Source organism: Triturus cristatus, chromosome 3_1 (genome assembly GCF_964204655.1).
Source record: "Triturus cristatus chromosome 3_1, aTriCri1.1, whole genome shotgun sequence".
NCBI lineage: Eukaryota > Metazoa > Chordata > Amphibia > Caudata > Salamandridae > Triturus > Triturus cristatus.
In genome coordinates, this window is record NC_140583.1 from 536,149,016 (window position 1) to 536,163,375 (window position 14,360).

Sequence of the window (14,360 nt, forward strand, 5' to 3'; positions counted from 1 at the left end):
CAACAGCACACTAAGGCTTGCAACCTACTCAAGGATGAATGTACTCACCTTCACGGACTACGTTTACCAGAATGCTGGTGGATGGTACTTCCAGCCACGCCCACTAAGGGCGGAGAAATTCAAATAAATAAAAAAATTGAATTTTGAAGGTGAGTTGGTTGCCTTTGTGTGAGATCCCATGATGAAGAGGCGTTATGGCCTTGAAACGCGTCGGACTTGGAGAACTGAAAGGAGAGGTGGTAGGAGAGCTGCGCAGGGACCTAAACAAGCTGGATAGCAGAGCAACATGGTGTGCCTTCTCGAAGCTCAAGGGCTGTTTTGTTTATTTATATATATATATGGTTGGGGATTATTATTTATAAAATAATCCCCAACCAAATCTGATTAAGGAAGAAGCACTCGTCATCATGGGGGTTCTCTCATTTATTGCGCAGGTTACATCAGGCTATGGACAAACACGAAAGCGTTTCAGCAGACAAGCTGCCTTTCTCAACCTATATATAATTCCACTTCAATCCTGAGGGTCCCTGGGGGCCAACTAGCCCACCAGGTACCTCCAGTAAGCGCCACAGAGCTGTGTTGCAGAGAGGTGTAAAAAGGGGCGTGGCGTGGGCCACCTCTCTGCAATGCAGCCCCCTGGCACATACTGGATGTACCTGGTGGGCTATTGGCCTCCAGGGACCCTCAGCATTGAAGAGGAATTAATTACCCAACTTAAAACACGCCCCCTGGCGAGTTGTAAGTTGGGGAACTAATTCCCCTTGAATACTGAGGGTCCCTGGGGGCGAACGAGCACACCAGGTACCTCCAGTATGCGCCAGGGAGCTGCGTTGCAGAGAGGTGTTCAGAGGCCACGCCCAAACAAGAAAATAAGTTGAAGACAATATTATTTTAAAGCTATAAAGAGGTGAATGCTCAAAAACTCATTTTGGACATTGGATCCTGATGTGAGAAAGATATAGAACAAACAGTCATCAAGGTCACAGACAGTGATAGAGGAGGCAGGACAACTGTTGTGGGCTTGTTCTATGCAGTAGTATGTATTTGTTTAGTTGAGGAATGTTAGGCACATGGAATGTGGAAGGTTCGGTACATGGAATATAGAAGGTGACATCAGGGGTATGAGAGTTCTGGGCAGGACAGTTGGGAGCTAGGTGAGGAAGAGATTAGATGCTGTTGATTATGTTAATATTGACCAATAAACATCAAGTGAATTTACTCAATACTGACCTGGCTTGTGGTTCTCATAACACTGGTGACAAGCAGCAGTGCTTGATGTGGGACAAGCAGAACACCACCAATTCCCCTGGAGTTCCTGTTACAAATCTATGAATGCTGTCATTGCCTAACCTCATGTTGGAACATAGTATTTCCCACAAGTGGCAAAAAAATGAATTATTTTGGAACCAGACCAGTTGGGGGAAACACTTTGAAAACACCACTGACTCTATGCAATATTCTCATCTTTAGCGATAACGGTATGAAGGCAGCTACACACACAGTGTCACATGTGCATTCTCGAGTTGGTCACGAACCCGATAGTGGTCTGGTGGTACTGGCACGCCATAATTGCATTCACCGTGGACTTGCATGCATTTTTGCGTTAGCATTGAGTGTGGTGGTGATGTGTACTGGGCTGAAGCATGCAGTGTGTATGGTACCGTATCTGGCCATCGTCATCATGAACCACAACAGTGACCATCTGTAATCTGGATAAACACTATATCACATCACACAGAACCTTTTCATCGGATGTACTTGTGACATATAAACATTGGCACTACCATGACTGAGGCATCCAATGCCATATTTGGACACACTCTTCCAGGTAACTTATTAATTTTACCTTGTTTTTCAAGTGGATTTATAAAGACTTTACAACAATTTGTACATTTACTGCAATTCGTATTTCTGTTACAAAAGCACTTGCAATAAACCACCATGTCAGTGAGAAACATATTGCAGCCTCCAGCCTTTCTCTCAGAGAAGCACAAAGCTTTACTTCCATGGAAACATGGAAGAAGCTATTCAACTTGTATTTGGTTGCCAGTGGCAGAGAAATGTTTTTGTTATCAGGAAGCAAGCTATTTTATCATACAACTTAGGTATTGAAGGCCGAAACACTTATGAGGGCATGGATGAAATACCTACTGGCAATGGGGAAAGTGAACCGACAGACACAAATATGTCAGTAAAAATGTTAGAGCAATATTTTGGACAATGCATAAATGTTGTAATGGAATATCATAAGTTCGTTGCTCATATTGAAGACCGTATTGAGAAAATTGGCAACTATATAGCTTTTCTTAAAACCCCTGCTCATACTTGTGAGTTTGGGGGCATATGTATGAAAATCTGAATATGCGATTCTCAAAATGTGATTTTTAGCTAATCACATTTTGAGAATCGCAAAATGCGATGTAAATATAAAAATTGCAACATTTTTGCGATGACCAACATTCGCAGAAATCGGTTGCGAACTCGCTATTAGCGATTGCTTAGTTGTGAATTCGCAAATAAAGAATCGCAAAATTAGAGAATTGCAATTCAGGTGCAGCTTGATGACATCACACCCAGGAAGTGATGCCCATGCTGTTCCTGATTGCCTGAGACAGTGTGAGAGGCAGGGAGGAGAAGCAAACCACTTTGTACTGCAGCTCCAACAAATTCTAATGGATCCCCAGGAGAAAGAGAAGGATAAGGAGGAGACTGGGAGGAAAAGGAAGCAAAAGTTCAGTGAGAGGGAGCAGGAGGTGCTCATAGAGGAAATGGTCCTTAGCCATGAGTTGCTCTTTGGCAAAAAATCACTCCATGTGCCAGAGTCACAAAAAAGGAAAATATGTCTGGACATCCAGGCAAAGGTCAATGCCATTGATGTGACCCAGCACTCTGCTGCTGACCTGCGCAAGCGCTGGTACGATATGCGCTCCAGGTCCAAGGACAAGGTAGCAAGCAGGCTAGCAGAGGTAAAGAAGACTGGTGGGGGAACATCCACTGAAACTGAATCTACGCCCCTTAAGGAGTTGGTGGAGTCCACCCTACAGCCAGAGAGTGTCAGTGGTGTGGCTGACATTGACAGCTCCGACCCTCCCAACACCAGACAAGGTAAGATGCATTTCAAATCATCCCTGACACATTACCATCTCAATCACACACTCAGGAATGCACCAACTACAAAGTAAAAATGCAACTCCATTACACTTTTTCCAGCACACCCAGAAATGCATCCTGGGAGATGTAGTCACATGCATCATACAGTGAAGTAATGAGACACAGCAATGGAGAATCAGTAGAAGTAAATCAGTAAAGGAAAAAAACGCTAGACAGTACTTATCTAACCCAAAATCAGAACACTTTATTCAGTGAACAACATTAAAATGTGCCTTTTCATTTACAGTTCTACCTGAAACACAGGATGACAGTTCAGGAGCTGAGGAGGCGACACATACAGAGGACTAGGCAGGGCAAGAGGACACAGAGCAAACCACACTGCCAACACCTGTCCCATGGAGACAGCGTCATATTGTGCCTCCACTTCCACTGTTAGAGGGAGAACCAGAGTCCATAGGGGATGAGCCCCAGCCAGAACAGGTCCAAGAACAGCCCCCTGTGCACCGTAGGGAAGAAACATGCAGGCCAAGGGCAACCACCAGCGCAGCTGCTGTTGAGGATCACACGGTGTTTGCCGAACTGGAAGGCACCATGGTAAAGGTACTGCGCCTGCAAACGAAATCCATGAGGTCAATACACCAGCAGCTGGTGTCTGTAAACGACAATCTGAGTGACATGAAAGAGGGCATCAGGGAAATGACGGGCGCTATTAAAGAACTGTGTACCACCATGAAGAGAGACCAGGCAGCCAGACGCAGGGGGAGACAACGTCTCTACCGCCGTCTGGACACCTACAGCAAGGCGGTCCACCGCCTGTGTACTGCCACTTCCTTGCTGTCACGCTGCTCAGTTAGCATGCAGGTTGAAATGGCACACTGCAACCAGGATGTGGTCAAAGGGTTGGTGCAGGTGAAAAATGCTGTAGAACAGCTGCAGACAGCTACCATAGGTGGCACATGACTCCTGGGCTCAGGGGATAATGAGCAGCTCTCAAGTAGAAGCAGCATCACTCCATCAATTGCCGAACACAGACGGCGCAGTGTGTGGCAGGAAACAACACTGGTTGCCTCAAGGGAGAGCAGTCAGCACCCTGAGCGTGCGACAGCAGGACATGGCCTCAAAAAACATAAACTGTCGCTACAGCAGAATGCCAATAGGTGAAGCAACCCATTGCATGTGGACTTTTGTTTGAGCTTCATCCATGCACTGTGGGCAGAATATGTACAACATATTCTGACACACATAAAGTGTGTGTTTAGGCTGTGTGAATGATATTTACCTGCACCTAAAGGAATAATAAAACAGTTTTGTGTTAATTCATTACGTCTCTGTCTGCAGGCAGCTGCCCCTACACCACCTGCTGGTCTGCAACGTGGACCTGGGCACTCATCCTCAGATGAATCTGTATCAGTAAGTTAAACTGGAATGCCTTTTTTAGTTGCTATGTTGTGAAGCATTGCACAAGTAGCCACAATCTTGTAGCAGGTATCTGGGATGTATTGTAGTGCTCCTCCGCTTTTATGCAGGCAGTGGAACCGGCTCTTTAGTATCCCAAATATCTGCTCAATTAAACAGCGCGTAGATTTGTGTGCATGATTATATCTTCGCTCCCTTGCATCGGCTGGATTGAGGTATGGTGTTAGGATGAAATCTCGCACAGCATATGCACTGTCTCCTAGAGGATGAAATAAATGAGTTTAATCACTGTCCTCTCACTTCAGACCTTAACTGTATGTTAGAGTGTTGGACATGCATTTACCTAGCAGGTAGCCATCGCCAAAATCGCCCCCAGTGAGATGTCTATATATCCCACTGTTTTTAAATATAAAGAAGTTATGTGTGCTGCCAGGGTATTTTGCAACAATATCGGTGATGATATATTTAGCATTGCAGATGACCTCTATGTTGAGTGAATGATAAGATTTGCGGTTCCTGAATACATACTCATTGTTTGATGTGGGTGAGAGGGCTACATGGGTTCCATCTATGCAGCCAGTGATGTGGGGAAATTGGGCAATCTGGTACAAGTCCTGTTTTATTTGCTGTAATGCCCGTTGTGTTTTGGGGAATTGGATGTTATGATGTAGCCTCCGTACCATTGCATCCAAGAATGCATGGAAGAAACTCGACAGGCAACTCTGGGAGACCCCTCCTGCTGCTGCTATCACCCCCTGGAAACTCCCTAATGCCAGTATGTGCAGTGAGTCCAGCCCATACTTCTCATTGATCTCCTCATCAGTCTGCTGGAACAGAGTGATGAGCACTCTGAAGATCCGTTCCTGTCGCCTCCTTCTCTGTGCTGCAGCTCAAATTCACATCCTCCTGTTTATCACATACAGCGCTGCCATTGTGGAAGTCCCTGTAGCATTGTGGGCCTGCCTGTTTAAATAGGTTGCACCTGGTTACCACCTAACTTGAGTTGGTAAAATCCGTGCGCAAAATTGCAATTTTCAGGAATTCGCAATTTGCGATTTCTTTTTACATTTCTTTGCAAATTCGGAATTTGTGATTACTCTATTTGCGAATATCGTAAATAGCGTGTCGCTAATTGCGATTTTGCAATAATTATTCGCACATTTTTGGGCTTGCAAAATAAGTATTCGCAACATTTGCAAATACCTTTTTTGCACTGCGAACCTATTTTATGCATAGGATAAGTCTATTTTGCGATTGCAAACACTGTTTGGTGATTCGCAGTGTTTGCGACCTCAAAATAGCTTGATACATATGCCTCTTGGAGAGGTAACAGATTCTGTAATAGAGACCAGTTGGCGAGATGCACCAACAGTAACCGAGTTCAAGAGAAATTATCTCATATTCCCTCCCTTAAAGAAGCAATTGCCATTGTGAGGGAATGGAGAATACAACTGGATGGGTGAAGGAGATCAATAAATCAATAAACCAGGAATTTTTGGAGCAAGCTACTTACCTCTGAGGGTCTCAAGGTGCTGGGGGGTGGGTGGGGTTCGCACAGCTCCGTGGTCATCCGAAGAGCCAGGTCTTGAGAACCTTTCTGAATAGGTGCAGTGTCAGGCTTTGTCTGATGAGGAGGGGGAGTTGGTTCCAGGTCTTAGCCGTGATTTAAAAGAAGAATCTGCCACCCGCTCTGGACCTGTGGATGCGGGGGACCGTGGCTAGGGCTAAGTCAGCAGAGCAGAGGTTTCTCTTGGGGGCGTGGAAGGAGATTCTTTCATTGAAGTATTGGGGTCCGGTGTTATGGAGGGCTCTGTAGGCCTGTGTGAGCAGTTTGAAGGTTATTCTTCATTCGACAGGGAGCCAGTGGAGGTCGCGGAGGTGTTGGGTGATGTGGTCATGACGTGGTATGTCAAGGACGAGTCTGGCTGCGGCGTTCTGGACAGTCTGGAGTTTGCAGAGGAGTGTTTTGTTGATTCCGGCATAAATCGCGTTTCCATAGTCAAGTCTGCTGGTAATTAGTGCCTGGGTGACGGTCTTACTGGAGTCAGGGGGGATCCATTTGAAGGTCTTACGGAGTATGCAGAGGGTGTTGAAGCATGTGGTGGACACAGCATTGGTCTGGCGAATCATGGTGAGTGAAGAGTCGAGTATGATGCCGATGTTGCGAGCATGGTCCATAGAAGTGGTAGGGATTCCAAAGGCGGGGGCCAACAGGTGTTGTCCCATGCAGAGACGGTGGATCCAAGGAAGAGGACTTCTGTTTTCTCCAAGTTGAGCTTCAGGCAGCTGCTGCTCATACAGGAAGTGACGTCCTTCATCCCTTCTTGGAAACTGTGCCTGGTGATGTCGGGTTCCTCGGTGAGGGAGAGGATGAGCTGGGTGTTGTCGGCGTATGAGACTATGTTGAGTCTGTGTTTTCTGACGATGGTTGCGAGGGGGGCCATGTAGACATTGAAGAGTGTGGGGCTGAGGGAGTATCCTTGGGGTACTTTGCATCTGATTTCTGTAGGTTCGGAGAGGAAGGGCAGGAGTCTTATTCTTTGTGTTCTGCCCAAGAGGAAAGATCAAATTCAGTCTAAGGCAGTTCCCTGGATACCGGCGTCGTGGAGTCTCAATGCTAGTGTGCGGTGGGAGATGGTGTTGAAGGCTGCTGAGAGGTCTAGGAGAATTGGGGCTGCAGTGTGGCCTTGTTCGTGGAGGGTGCAGATGTTATCACTGATGGCTATGAGGGCGTTCTCGTTGCTGTGGTTGCTGCGTAATCCGTATTGAGAGGAGTTGAGGATGTTGTTGGTTTCTATGAATTGCGCTATCTGGTTGTTGATGACTTTCTCGATGACTTTGGTGGCAAAGGGGAGAAGAGACATGGACCTGAAGTTCTGGAGGTCTGTCGGGTCTGCGGAGGGCTTCATGAGGCGGGGTTTAACTTCGGCACGTTTCCAGTCATCGGGAAATGTGGCTGTATCGAGGGAGCAGTTGATTATTCATCGTAGTTCAGGTGCAATGGCGGTGGTGGCCCTGTGGAAGATGTGGGGCAGGCAAGTATCAGTGGGTGCTCCAGAATGGATGCTTTTTATAGTCTTTTCGGTGTCTTCTGTGGTGAGAGGGGTTGAGGTGAGGAGGGTTGGCTGGATATCGTAGCTGGTGGGGGGTGTTGGGTCAGTGCTGTGGCCATGGTCTTCGAAGTTGTTGTAGAGCGTCTTGATTTTGTGATGGAAGAAGGAGCTGAGTTTGTTGCAGAGGTCTTGGGAGTGAGGGAAGTCAGTAGTTTTGCTGTTGGGTCTGGTGAATTCTTGTATCATGACGAAGAGTTCCCTTGAATTGTGGGTTTTGGAGAGGATTCTGTCTTGGATTAATTTTCTCTTATTTACTTTGATGAGTTGGTGGTGTGCGGCCTTGTAGAATGGTACTTCTGGGGTTTTGCTGTTTCTCCATGTTTTCTCCAGTCATCGGCAAGAGTGCTTGGATTCTCGGAGGTCCATGGTGTACCAGGTGGCTTTCACGTTGTGTCGTCCGGCAGAGTTCTGGAGGAGGGTGAGAGTGATGGCGCAGTTGGAGATCCATTGTTGAAGGTTGTTTGCTGCTGTGTTGGCATCTGTCGTAGCATGGAGAGGAGTGCAGAGGAGGGTGGAGGTGAGGTGTTCTTCAGTGATTTTGTGCCAGTTTATGCTTGGGAGGCATGGCGTGTGCTTGTGTGCGGTGGGTTTTGAGAAGGGGAAATGAACGCAGTGGTGGTCCGTCTAGAGCGGTTCTGTGGTGTAACTGAAGCGAATGCTGATTCCTCCGGCGAAGATGGGGCCGAGAGTACGCCCTTCCATGTTAGAGGGAAATGAGAATCAACCACCATACTTTAACGGATCATGCGATTGTGCAAAGTAGTATTCACATTATTATGGATGAAAATGTGCAGGCTGACTCTGAAATGAAGGTGCAAAGGATGACTATTAAGAAAAAAATGATTACTAGTCTCCACCTGGTGTAGAAGGGAGGACAGTTAGCGGGACTGCATTAGTGGTCAGGGTGTTTGTTACCCGATGCAAACGCTTCCCTGGCCGGTGACTATGAAGTGGTGAAGCCAATCATCTGGCTTTTAAAAAGGTTGCTTATCCCAGGAAAAACTTGCGAATGCTTCAGGGGACGCGCTTTTAATCACTTTTGCCTTCAGTAAGGAGATCGGCAACATACCTCACCTAACGCTGCCGTGAGGGGAACGGCTTCTTGGGACAGAATTCTTCCGGCTGCCGCCGTGAGGGGAACAGCTCCTGGGGGTGAACCGACTACATCCCCCATAATACCCTGCTCAGCGCCGAAAATCGGCATCATCAGAGGGCGCCAAAGGCCCTCTTAAACAGCACAGGGCTCACGCAGCGCGGGACGCGCGCAGGCGCTGCCCGGGCCAAGCCCGGGCCAAGGGCAGGCCCGTCCGCACCCATCGAAGCCCGAAGAAGTCTGGGCTGGGCCAGCCCTCCAACAATTACAGATGGGTAAGCGTAAACACTTGGATAATTCTGACAAGGGGGGTCTAAAAACTAAAATATCCAGAAAATCACCATCTATAATTTCTTACATAACTTCAGCTGTGGGTGCCCTGAACAAAGAAATAGCAAATGCGGAAAAGGAGTTAGGCTTGGATATAAATGAAGCCCCTAGGGAAGGGACTGTGGTGACAGCACTTTTGGCATCTGTCCCTGTACCCCTGGACCCTGTGGTGCTGATTAAAGCTCCCAAACCACAGACTGTTGTATTATCCCCGGCTTTGGTTGATCCGGGTGGCATCCCTAGCCCTGAGAGAACTTACAATTTGTCATGTGAAAGGGCTTCCTTGGAAGGGCCCACTGGAGTAAAATGCCCCCCAAAAAAAAAAACATAAAGCGCACTAAAGGCTCCAAGATAAGCACAACTAAGGCCTCCCCGGGAATTGATGAATCTATCCAACAGTCCTTGCGGTTCCTCATCGAGGATATTTTTAGTACAAGATTTGAATCAATGCTGACCACTATTGCCAAGAACATTATTGACACTATGAACTCCTGTGTGGCTGATTTAAAAAAGAAATGTGATCATTTAAATATTATTATGGACTCCCGTTTGAGAGAAAAATTGGGTCCCATGACTGATAATATTGATGTGCCTCCAGTAGCAACCGGGCTAGCTAATAGAGGGAACAACAAATCGAGCGCTCTTTTGCCATTGTTGGGGAGGGGCGGTTCCTTGAATTTAGGGGATAGGGTGGATGCCCCCCTTACTGTAAGTCAAATAGATCCTAATGATGCCCCCTGTACTGACTCTATGCAACTTAGAAGGCCGCCGATAGTTGCAAGGGGGAATTCTGAGCAGTATAAGAATTCTATTTTTAATAACTATAACAGGATAGATCTTCCCCCAGAAGCTACTTCTTTGGTCGCTGTTCTTGTGGGAGTTCCTTCCCTTGAGCACCCAGAAAAAGAATCAACAAAGGGTTTGTTGCGTAAAACAAAAAGTTGGTGTAACCATTATTGCTCTGGTTCCTCTGAAATCTCAGACCATATTATTATGGCTAGACGGCTGTCTTGGGTGGGCACTCAACCCAAAAAAATCGCAGGTGATTGTATAATAGTCAATTTTAATAAACCAGATATAGCGGATAGGTTGTTTTGGGATGCTACTGACCTAAAAGTGGACGGCATAAGGGCCGTCCCGCTGGGCTATTTTTATCCACCAACAAGTACAGGGTATTCTCACAGTAGGTTACAGGTTAACATTAATCCCTATTTGCTGCTGTGTCGGCCCAGACCTGTAAGCAGTGTCTCTAGTCCTGCAAGTTCGTGCGGAGATGGGGTCCTGTTTCCTTATACTACAGGTGTGCGGCCAGGATCCAAGGAGGAGGGTTTACCACTGTCCAATAGATTTCATCCTTTAAGCATGCTGGATTCTAATGATTGACTCCCTGTGACAGAGGTTAGCTCCTTTCCACCTAGCATTAATGAACTGGTGGGCATTGATATTGGGAGTGAAAATTGTCTATCTACTATGTCCCTTATCAATTATTCCCAAGAAGTCATTGGTGATGTAAACTCATCCAAATGCAGAATTATTAGCTGGAATATTGCGGGCATAAGAAGTAAAAGAGATAACCCCCAGTGGCTAGAATTTATAACATCTTTTGACATAATTGCCCTTCAGGAAACCTGGGACAGGGGGGATAATTTTTGGCTAGATGGTTTTAGCTCCTATTTCTCACCAGCCCAAGCAGTACCAGCAGGAAGAGCAAAGGGTGGTCTTATGCTACTTCTATCTCTGAACCTACAGGGATCAACAAAAAGGATTGACATAGATTCTATTAATTGCCTGGCAGTAGAAATATGTTTTACTACCTATCCTAAAATACTTCTTGTGAATTTTTATAACTCTGGGGAAATTGACTATAGGAACCAACACTTGAACATTTTGAAACTTTTTTTAGAAAATTATAGGGCTATGCAAACTACTTTGTTTTACGTTGTGCTTATGGGTGATTTTAACAGAAATCCCTGTCGCTCTCATTGCTGTATTGAAGATGGCTTTGGTCATAATTTTGCATCGACCCCCCATTTTGAACATTCAGAGGAGGGAGAGGGCTTAGAGTCCCTCTTGTGTGAAGATGACCTCTTTGAACCTGGTTTCGTTAACATTTTTGATCGGTGCCCTACATTTAAATCTAAAGTTAGAGACACCCTTATTGATTATATTTTTTTGTCTCCTATGCTATTAGACAAAGTAGTCTTTTATAATGCCAGGTAATCGCCCTTTAGTGACCATAACCCTGTCATTTTGGAACTAGATAAAAGCTGCGGCCTATTAGCTTGTGGCAGTAGGCAAATTGCATCTTGTGCTGTAACTACCTGTGATCAAGGGAGAAGGCTCAGATGGTCCAAAGTGATGCCAGACATCTTTTTTATAGAGCTGTGCGAAAAATGCAAGGGGAATATTCTAACATGTGTTAACCCATTGAGCACAAAAGATGCTATTTTTAGAGCCTTCGAGGGTATTTGCAATCAAATAGCTAGTGATCTAAGAGTTAAGTCCAAACAGAGAGTGTCACGTGGTTTAAAGTGGTTTGATAATAAATGCTCACGTGTTCATCGACTTTTAAATCTAGCCCTGAAAAGTTTACCACGTGACAGGGTTTTGATTGCTGATTTGCGGAAAGAGTACAAGTTGGCAATTAACAGCCGGAAAGCAGAGATTAAGGCCGAGGCATGGCATGCGCTGTTATCAGTAGATGTACTCAGGGATAGTTCAAAATTCTGGGGAATTATCAATACACCTTTTTTTTCAGGCTTGGATAATGAGATTCAGGATTGTCATATCACTGAGGCTCAATGGCTGTCCCATTTTAAGGAAATATATGCCTCCCCCGTGAGCCAGGACTTGCCTCTTAGCCTATTATCTACCCAAACTCGAGTCCCATTGGTGTTCCTTGAAGAGGAAGTAGAGAAAGCAATAAGAGAGACCATTAGTGATAAGGCTCCTGGCCCTGACTCTGTTCCGGCAGATCTCTACAAAAGTGAACCTAAATTTTGGGCAAAGATTTTGGCTAATGTATTTAATGTCTCTGGCACCTCAGGGTTCCCTGCATCGTGTTCCCGATCGACTATCATTCCGATTTTTAAGAAGGGTCAGAGAGGGGACCCGCGGTGCTACAGACCAATATCAGTGATTGATTCTTCTGTGAAGATTATAGGAAAAATAATTTTAACGAAAATTTCAGATTGGGCTACCGAGAAGAATATTATTTCTGTTTTACAATATGGGTTTAGAAAACATAGAAGCACCATCGACCAGTGCCTTAATTTGTTCTTACTAATCAGTAAATACACTGTGGCAAAAGAAGGCTGTTTAAGGATGGAATTTATGGATCTATCCTTAGCGTTTGACCTGGTTAACAGGTCAAAGCTGTGGAATATTTTATTGGATAAAGGTCTTGATCCGTCCTTAGTGTATTTCCTGGCTGATCTTCATCAAGATCTTACTACTTCGGTCAGGATTTCACAGGATGGTAAATGCTCAAGTTCATTCAGATCAGCCCGTGGGGTTCGTCAAGGGTGTATTTTGGCACCTGTACTTTATTACCTTGTACATGAATGACCTAGAGAGATCCCTTTTGTCAGCAACAGTGGATATCCCGCGTGTAGGAGATAGCTCAATTCCGGTTCTCCTATACGCGGATGACGCTGTCCTTATAGCACGCACAGAGAGTGGGTCTCCAGCGGCTCTTAGATGCCTTTGGGGCCCACATGCAGTTGCTGGATCTAGTAGTAAATAATAGTAAGTCCCACATTTTGTCATTTGGTCGTGGAGCAAGAAAACCCTATTCCTTTTATCGTAATGGGCTGGAAGTGACCCCGGTCTCCTCTTTCACCTACCTAGGGGTGGTTTTTGATGAGAAGTTCTCTTGGATACCGTAACAGAAAATTAAAAAGAATTCTATTACTCGATCTGCCCTAGGATTAATGGGGTTTGCGTAGTGTTTGGGGGCTAGACCAACTGAGAGTATACTGAAAATATATAGTGCAAAGTGTATAGCGATTGCGACTTATGGCTCCTCTATATGGGGCTTTAAAGAACAGCCTGGTATTCAAATAGCCGAAAACAAATTTTTACGCAGTCTCCTATCAGTCCCACAATCTACGCCAGTTTTTTCTATACACCAGGAATTTGGGATTGGTTATATCTCAGACATTTTGAGCTTAGCTCCGTTGCTCTGCTGGCTCAAAACGTGGATAAATCCAGAATTGATTTTGAATCATAAGATTTTACTAGACTGTATTCAGTTAGATAACTCTAAAAAGATTAAGTGGCTGTCCTACATTAAAAGTATGTTAACCAAATTGGGGTGGCCAGAGCTATTTGAAGCACCCGATAAGATCCGGAAGGAGGATGTGCTCTGGGTGAAATCTAATTTTAAGAATCTATTGTCTGCAGAAAGAGAAGAATTAGAGCTGCAGAAACCCTCTGTTAGGGCACATTTTTTAACTAAAACGAATATCTGTATTGAACCCTATTTGGTAATAGTAAATAAACCCCTCCATCGTTGCTTTTAACCAGGTTTAGTTTCAATTTAGTTCCCTTTTTATTAGGCGACTTCCAGGAGTGGTGTAATCCTGAGTATGCAATTCCTTGTAAGTGTGACACTTTTTCCCCCCAGAATACTCTTCATTTTATGATGTTTTGTCCTTTTTATACTGACATTCGTAACAAGTATATAATTCCCATCCTGAGAGGTAAGGGCTTCTTGCAGGTCAGACCAGCATTACTCTATCTCCAGTCATTGAGTATATCATGGGATATTTTTAATATTGCATGTTTTTTGGTTGCTGCTATGAGGGTCAAGAAAAACAGACATTTGGTATCTGATTATTGTTTAGATTCTTAAATGTCACCCTGTAAATTATAGAATCGTGTTTTTTAACATCTATGTAAACTTATATGAAGGACTGTCTTTAGGAAGATAATAATGTGTCAAGATATTAGTAGATCACCCTAAACCTATGAGCCTGTTTTATATGCACATAGCACTTTAAATAATGCTCTTATTGTATGTAGAGCAGCCCATGGTACTTCTCATGATTGTCTGGAATGAAATGTTTGCACTATACCCTGTATGCACTTTGCACTTTACAAAAAAAATGTTTTATTTTAGGACGCATTATGGGGAGAGAAATCTGAAGTTTCGTATCCTAATATGTTTTCCCTTTTGGTATTGAAATTTTATCCTAAGGAGCAATGTGCCATTTTAAATTTTTGAGCTTTTAATTGCATTCTGCACTTTATATAAAATTTGTACTGTATGTTTAGAAATGCTCTAGCCCCACAAG